Source organism: Erpetoichthys calabaricus, chromosome 2 (genome assembly GCF_900747795.2).
Source record: "Erpetoichthys calabaricus chromosome 2, fErpCal1.3, whole genome shotgun sequence".
In the NCBI taxonomy this organism is placed as follows: domain Eukaryota; kingdom Metazoa; phylum Chordata; class Cladistia; order Polypteriformes; family Polypteridae; genus Erpetoichthys; species Erpetoichthys calabaricus.
Window position 1 is genome coordinate 89,412,140 of NC_041395.2, and position 9,267 is coordinate 89,421,406.

The following is a 9,267-nucleotide window of genomic DNA, read 5'->3' on the forward strand; positions in this document are numbered from 1 at the left end:
AGCTAAAGTCTCTTCAGTACACATGTGCTGTGTCAGCATGACCGTGTCGATCAAACACAGGAAGCTCTTCAGTTTACTTACAGTTGACTTTACGCTGTAGGAAGATACAGTAAGTAAATAAATCAAGGTAATTAACATTTGATCTGGCTTTCATATACTGTAAGTAATATATAAATCCTCCAGCTAGGACGTTGAATATCTCTGGGTCCATGGTTCTTGAGGCTGATCCTCCAATTAGCTGTGAACCACCCAGTCTCATTGAGATTGCACAGGTGGTGAACCAGCTAAGGGTAGGGAAGGCTGCAGGGATCTGTGGTGTCCGGGGTGAACTTCTCCAGGCTGGTGGTAAGGCTGTCCTCCTGGCATTGCAAGCAATCTTTACTTCCATTTGGGAGACGGGCATCATTCCAACTGACTGGAAAATGGGACTTGTCGTCCCTATCTGGAAGGGGAAGGGTGATTGCCTGGATTGCAGCAACTACAGGGGGATAACACTGCTCTCTGCGCCGGGTAAGGCCCTTGCTAGGGTTATCCTCAGTAGGATCCGTGATCATTTGCTCACCTACCAGCGACCAGAACATTGTGGTTTTACACCTAAGAAGTCTACCATTGACTGCATCCTGGCACTGAGGGTCCTCATGGAACGCAAACGCAAAAATCGGCAGAGTTTCTTTGCAGCCTTTGTTGATTTTCGTAAAGCATTTGACTCAGTTGATCAAGCTGCACTGTGGGACATCCTGAGGGTTCTTGGGATCCCCTCGAGGTTGCTGGATATCATGGCCGGCCTGTACACTGGTACTGTGAGTGCTGTGCAGAACCTCTGTATTTTTCCCAGTTGATTCTGGGGTTCATCAGGGGTGTGTTCTTGCTCCAACTCTGTTCAATGTTTGTATGGACTGGGTGTTGGGCAAGGTCGTGGGGTCCAGCGGCTGTGGGGCATCTGTTGGTGAAGAAAGATTCACGGATCTTGACTTTGCTGACGATGCTGTGATCTTCACAGAGTCAATGGAGGCTCTGATCGGGGCACTCGAAAGACTGAGCGAGTAGTCTGAGTGTCTGGGTGTGCGAGCGTCCTGGATAAAAATCAAGATCCAGGCTTTTAATGACCTTTTGGGCACATCCATTAGCAGTGTGTCTGTCTGCGGAGAGAATGTTGACCTTGTCGAAAGGTTTACTTACCTTGGCAATGGCATTCATGTCTCTGGTGACTCTTCCTATGAAGTCAGTAGAGGGATTGGGAGAGCATGGAGGGTCATGAGGTCGCTGGAAAGGGGTGTGTGGCGCTCTATGCAAAAGGACAAAAGTCCAAGTCTTTAGAGTCCTGGTGCTTCCTGTCTTGCTATATGGTTACGAGACATGGATGCTATCCAGTGACCTGAGGCGAAGACTGGACTCCTTCGGTACTGTGTTTCCCCGGAAAATCCTTGGGTACCGTTGGTTTGACTTTGTGTTGAATGAGCGGTTGCTCATGGAGTCCCAAATGAGGAGCCCACAGCCACTCTGTTGGATTTGCATAAATACATTGGTACCGCAAGCGAACTATGGTACTTAGCGCGATGAGAGAAGTCACAAAATCATTCTGAAAGTTCAGGCAAATTATAGAAAACAACCAAATTTAAATCCATTAAGTAATTCTTTCGTGAAAAGCGGACAGACATACAGACAGAACGCGCTTGGACCACAAAATTTTTAAAACCGTTTCTTAGCGAGCACCTATGGGCCAATGGTAACCTACATTACAAATTTCAAGTCCCAAGTCCTCATGGTTCGGACCATTTCGTAAAGAGTGAGTCAGTGGTATTTGACTTTTATATATATATATATATAGATTTACATAACAGAAGACGCTGATGTAGAAGTGCGAACAGATTTAAGGTGTGCCGGGTTTACAATTTTTTTCATAGGCTTTAGTAATTCTAGTGTTAATTAGTTCAAACATCGTTTAGGTGCAGGTTGATAACGTCGGCTCTTTACGATACTAATCTGTCGATATTGTCCAGTCAGTTGAGTCTTATATATGCTTACATGATTACCTTCCCCTTCCATTTATTCCCAGAGAAGTGACTTTTGTACTCTATTAGTTAACTTACCTAAAACAGCAGGAGAATTGTGCTGGTGTGTGAGCTGTTTGCTTGTGCGCACACTCTGCCCGGCGTCTGGCTCACTTACATTGGACATTCAAGCAGCTGTCAGGCAAGTAAAAGAGGAAAATATGCAAAATATACAAATACAGGCAATTATTTTCATGGCGTAACTGAAATAGTAAAACTAATTCCTGGTTGAAGTCACACAGAATGTTTTTCCATTTTAAGACGGACAAGTTAACAAATTGCTTTTCAGTGGAAGATTTTGAAATGTTAAACTTCGTACAGCATGATCTGTTTGAGATATCTGAATTACAATAGAACTGTCTCAAAACATTTTTTGAAGAATAAGCTTGCTACATCTCAACAATATTGGTCAACGGGGGGCTGAATTGCTAGACAGACAGACAGACACAGGGTTTCACAGTATGTGCTTCATGCATTATATGCAGACACAACTTAAAAAGGGTTCAATTACTGTTGTCACACACGTGCGCGTTGGAGGCAGTCAAAGAGCCTAAAGGTGAGTGAAATATCGCGAGACAGAGGGTCATCACGTGGTGCTTACCTGAATCTCTTTTCACCTACAGAAAACCTGAAGAAAAATAAGAATCTCCATTTCCGGGTTCAAAATGGGCACGATGACATCACTTCCGGTTTGTCACAATGACATCACTTCCAGTTCCACAATCCTTTGCTTCCTGTCACATCCTGCCAACCATTTCCTGTCCCATCATTCACTCTGTTATAAAAACGCCATTTTGTCTGCAGTAAAGTGTTCAATGTACTTCAAAGTCATATGAATCAGCTTCTTTATTTATTGGCTGGACGACAATATACGGGGACGGTCCCCAGATCTTTATCTGTTTTGTTGGAGTATTTTTTTTTGCTCAAGACTATCTCTTCATACTGTATATTCATCATTGGTCTTCTCAGAATCGGAATAAAATTGATCCTGAATGTTTCTCATGTCTGCCAATATTTCAGGTGTGGTTTAAAACCCACCAGTAATCAGGTCTGTTAGGTTTAGAACTGAATCCTGTGTTTCTTTAAGAGCTGGGTACATAGTTCATTACATAAAAGACAATGCGATGGGATGGGAATAAGGGGGTTTGGTTAACTGGGGTTTTTAGGGAAAAGAAAAGAAGGAAATAAAGGAAGAACGTTTTGGGCTGAAACAGTGTCTAACAAGCATTTCTTTAGATACAACATATTGGAAGACAAAGATGGCTGAGTTCACGTTATCACCTCCAAGCCCATTCCTGACTGTCTCAGGGGGGCCTCAGGTGCCCTGGCAGAGACAGATTGGCTCGTTCAAACTATATTGTATTTGGGGGCCCTTGATGTTCAAGAAATGGCGAATGCTAGGAGGAGCGCTCTTCTATTACACTGTTTGGGAGTATAGGGCCACCATTTCTTCTCAACATCACAAACAGAGGCATCTACAGTATGTATGGCAGCTACCAAGGCAGCGTTAGCAGCAATTTTCAGCTCTGGTCACAGTGTCCTTATGCATCTTTTCCATTTTCATCAAAGAGCTCAGCAGGTGGTTGACTCAATTACTTTGTACATTTCTGCTTTACACAAACTGGCGCAGTATTGTAAATTTGGAGACCTGCAAAACAAAATGATCCACAGCCGAATCATAAAGAAAACCATTTGCCATCAGCTGCGTGTCAGGCTGCGGCTGGAATCCGACAACCTCACATTAGAGAAAACCGAATCACTAGGAAAGCAAATAGAAAACACTGCTGCAGATGAACAAAAATTACAAGGGCAGCATACAAAGTCACAGCTGCGACTACATCAGACCTGCAGTTGTTCAACTCACTGGATGTAGTCAGTCTTCTAGAAATGTCCTGGGTACGGTTACTTTCACCATGAGTTACAAAAACCTAACCATGTCAGCAATGTCTTTCCACAACAGGGGGAGCTAACATCATGGCGCTTGATCGTTTCCATGCTTTATGCTTTACAGTCTCAGACTTTGAGGGTTGCCAAATCTTGCAAGTTGCAGACCCCTGAGTACAGAGATTTCCAGGCTTATTCACAGGCCTTGTCTGCATTACTGGCTTTGTCCACAAGCCGACAATTAACCACATTGCCGCAGTGATTAAGCCCCTTTGTTGGTTTCACCTGGCACTGTGAGAGGAGGTTTCTGCGGAGTTAGAAAGGCTGCGGGATGTTGGCCTCATCAAGCCAGTAGACACCTCACCCTGGATATCATACCTTGTTATCGGATAGCAAGGAAAAAGATTTGCAAAATTCATCTTTGTGTGGATTTGAGGGTAGTTGATAAAGCCTTAATTCCAGAAAAATATCCAGTGAGTACAACAGAGGCGCTTACAACGCAGTTCCAGCTGTTTCCACCTTGCACAGGGTTATTTACAAGTGCAATTACATGCTTGTCTGGTACAAAGGCATATTGTGGAGGGATGGCTGAAAGTTGTGGGGCCAGTGCTTCTTCCCTTTTAACGGGGAGCAAGATGAACTCTCTTGTTGGGAGGGGGTATATGTAGCAAGCCCCACCGAACCCCAATCCCTGAATCTCTCTGGGCAAACGTATTTCACATGGCCTATAAGGGCCATCTGGGGATTGTAAAGGTAAAACAATGCTACGGGGACACTGTCTGATGTCCAAATATTGACCATTATGGAACTACTAGTGAAGGACAGCTCAGCGTGTTTATTGAGTGGCAAGACACTGAGACCAACACAAGCTCCTTTGAGACCTCTAACATGGCCAGAATCACCTTGGGAATACTTAGAAATAGATATTTGTGGGGAACTCCATGGGGCACCAGCTCATGTCCTCACAGGTGGCGCAGTGGTAGTGCTGCTGCTTTGCAGTAAGGAGACTGTGGAAGATTGTGGGTTCCCTTCCCGGTTCCTCCCTGTATGGATTGTGCTTTGAGTACTGAGAAAAGCGCTATATAAATGTAATGAATTATTATTATTATTATTATTATTATGCAAGGTATCATGCTAAGCTCCACCACAACACAATCTATCATACACTCTCTAAACCACCAGTGGGGTTTGCTAAGTGTTACTACAACAGACATCGGACCCCAGTTTTCATCATCGGAGTTTACTTCTCAAAGAGAATGGTGTTAAACCCATCAGAACAGCAGTGTACCACCCAGATGCTAATGGGAGGAGTGGAACACCTGAACCGAAGACTGAAAGAGGGTAGCAAAGCATACTTATTGGAAGGAAGGCGTTTTGATGAGGCTCTCCACCTATCCCTGCTGCATACATGAGTTTCCCTGCAAGCCGCTACAGGACACAGGGAATTAAAAGGCCTTTAACTCAACTAGCACCAAGGTCTAACCCTGGGTATGGGACCCAGACACCCACAAAAGCAGCTAAAAGGTAAAAGAGGCACAGAAACGAATGAAATGTAATTATGACAATTGTGTATGCATATCATAAGAACAAGCTACAGTCTGACTGGTCAGATCCCATTCAAATTCTAAGACAACTGGGCCCTGCCACTTTCCAGCTTACAGATGGGTCCCATCTCTGGCGTGCCACGACTTTCATCAGCCAGCTCTACACCTCCAGAGACCAGAAGCTTCCCAGACCCTTTCTGCCTCTTCACAGAGTGACCATCGACCCCAAAGAGCTGGGCTTTCCCTGCATTGGCTCAGTGCCCATGTAACAAGGTTAAGGGGGGGAATGTCCAGAAATGAATCCCGTGTTTCTTTAAGAGTGGTAGGACGGGAATACGGGAGTGTGGATAACTGGGGGTGTTAGGGAAAAGAAATAAAGGAAGAACGTTTTGGGCCGAAACAGATTCTAATGAACTACAACAAGGTCATACATCACTGGAATGATTTGAAACTGCATGGAATAGACTTGTGAACAGGGAAGAAGTTCATTGATGAATTAGTTACTCTTTACAATATTATAGGACAATTACTGTATATATACAGTTTAACATATTTTCAGAAAGTTACAGAGACCATATGGAAAAAAGTTAAAAGTTACTTTAATATTTTGCATCATTAGCTGTGATGTGCTGTTTTTACCTGACAAGTCCTGAATGTATAAAACATCCACGTCACTAATCGCAAAAACACTTGAATACAGTGACACATTTAATTGGTGCCTAACTATTAATTTTTTGAAACATTTATTCATGTATCCATTACTGAACCCACTTGAGCTGGCGGTCAGTCCAGTAATACAACTGCATTTCTAACAGTGAGAATTTATTTACATTGGGAGTTTCCTGTTTTGCACCATTTTGTTGAAATATTTCTGGCACCAGGGACCCACTTCAGCAAAGACATTGATAAAGTAATCTTTCCATTCATGATTTTTTTGTTTGTTTTATTTTTTCTTGTCATTTCCAGTTATGTATGTGGATATATTAAGAGTTTGAAAGAGCATATGATGCTCCCGGTTGCAAATTGATTTATTCATCACTTCTTCAGCACTTTTATAGGTTCTTAAAATACTAATTTTAAGGATACTGAATTACATTACTATTACAATAAAAGCATCCATATATACACACACACACACACATTTAAAATACAGTTATAAAAAGACTAGACACAAATTAGTTACAGTAAACTTTAGAAATCTTTAACCTCTAGACCCAAATCCACTATTTGAGGCAAACATAGCCTTCTGTGCGTTCAGAGCAGCACGTTGTGGGCTGTGGAGTATAATATTCTGTGACCTCCATAAACGATAATCAAGCGTGTAGTCTTTCTTTGGGAAACTACATATAGAGAACTGATTGAAAAGCGTTGGTTCCCTCAATTATAATCCTGCTTTTATGTCTCATTGTGAACAACTTGAGGTTTGATGGAAGTCATACAGTGTCTGTCCAAATGATGAAATAATAAGGCCATTTAAATTCATTCAGGGCTCCGGCTCTCAAGGACCTGAGCTGCCTATTCACTGGTTATCTGTGACTGCCATGGAGCTTTTAGTGGAACTACTTTATTCACAAGCACATAAGTCTCCTACAGATAATTACATTTATAAGTGTATTCAAATTTTGCAGTTCTCACCATCTAGGAAAATGTGTCAGATAATCACACAGAATTGTATATTTTGGCAGCAGACAAAGGAGCGCTTGCCCCAGAGCTGTCAGCTAACCGTGTGTTGCTGTCTTTGTTTCAGCTCATGGTTTTCTGCTTTCCGCACAAGAAAGAAATCCATTATACAAGCAAGAGGAGATCATTCGATTTATAGCTAATTACATTATATAAATTGATACTAGAATCGTATCAAAACAGGGTCTTCCAGCAACTATGATGAGCCCAGCGTGTTTAGATTCCCTTAACACTTTGTATGAAGAAGTATTCCCTGGCTTCCAACTTCCTTTTAACTGCTGTATAACACTGTAACATTAATTTACTGGATCAGCTTATATGATGTCTTTGAGAGTTCTGAAGACCTGGACTAGGTCCCCATGTAGTGTTCTCTTTTCATGACTACATTTCCTTAGCCTCTTAGAGTAGGACACATCCTCTAAACTTGCTTACCCTTCCCTGAGTGGTCTCTAGTGCTCCAATGGCTTCTTAGAAGGTTAGAGACCCAGTGCTCCAGATGTGTTTCCCCGGACACATCTCCTTCAAAACTTGCATGGATCTCCGTGCCATATGAGCTGTTGCTCCATCCTGATGAAACCAGGGATCCACCACATCTATTTTTTCCAGTTGGGGCTGCAAAAAGTTCTCTAGCAATGCAATAGGAGAAAGTAGGGTGAAATGACACCTTTTATTGGCTCCAATCTATGGCTAACACGGTACAACGCTCTACTGCTACCATTTCAATGTAACATTCTGAAGTGATGGTGACCGTTGCTTACCCAGAACCAAAAAAAAATGTAAGTACCAACAATGCCAAATTTTGCAACGGCACACCAAACTGTAACACGCTTACTGTACTGGGGTCTCTGATGAAGTTCATGAGGGTTGGTTTCAACCCAATAGCGAAAGTTTTGCTTATTTATGTAACCATTCAATTGAAAATGTGCCTCGTCGCTGCACATGACGATGGCATCTCAATGAACGGTTTGCAGAATGTTCGCCCACAACTCTCTGTGGCTCTCCCAGTCTCTCTCAGCGAGTTCCTGCATCATCATTTTGTATGGATGGAAATTAAGGTCCTCATGCAAAATCCTCCTCAAAGATGTGTTGGAAATGCCTAAGACAGAAGCATGTTTGTGTGCTGAACATCTAGGAGACTGCAAAATTAATACCCTTACAGTTTGGATGTTTTCAGTCTTCTTGTTTCTTTCAGTCCGAGGATGGCCTGGAGATTTTCATTTTAATGTCGTACCTGCCACCCACTGAAGCATTGTTTTCCGATTTGAGACGTCACCGTTAGGAGGAATGCAGAAGTGTGTTCAGAAGGCATGTTGCGTAGTGATGATGGATTCATTGCTTTTGAAGAACACTTTGACAGTGAAAGCACGGTGCGCAGCAGACCAAGGCATGATGGGGATCACCTATCAAAGGACCCCCAACCCAACTCACTCGGCTGCCTCTACCTCACGCAATGACCGTGAGAAATGTGGTACTTCATTTTGGCTCACCCTGTATAAGCAATTAGCTCCTGCTATTTTTGTTTATATTTTCTACTATTTTTTACTTGTATTTCTTCTTTACTGTTTGTTGCTCATTCATCACTGAGCTGACCCGCACTGTCACAGGCCGCTGGCCGTCCGCATCAGTACGTATATTCTCGATGTGCAAAAGCTCAGCAAGATTTGCTTTTCATGCAGAGCGTGGAAAGAGGCCGTTTGTATAAAGGTATGCAATTGTCTGTATCTATTATGAAACTAATATAAGTTAACTAATAATAGTTAATATTACGGTCGCTGCAATTTCACGATCTGCCTTCCATAATGCAGGTTCCAAGTGGACATTCCAGTCTGTTTCTGTCCTGTTTAAATGACCTCTGGCAGTGCTACAATGCCATTCAACACCTGAAAAGATCTCTCCAGAAAGGAAGATCTCCATCACTCTGTCCCCAGGCTGTCCGTGTTGTGACTGCCAGTAGCTACAGTATTAACAGTGGGAAATGGAGCCATAAAAGATCAGAATGTGAGAGGAGCAAAGAAAAACTTCAAGACAACTGCTGGGTTATTTGCTCTGTGTGGTGCTCTTTTTTCTATAGTAACATTCAGGAGTGATTAACAGATGTTGCTACTCAA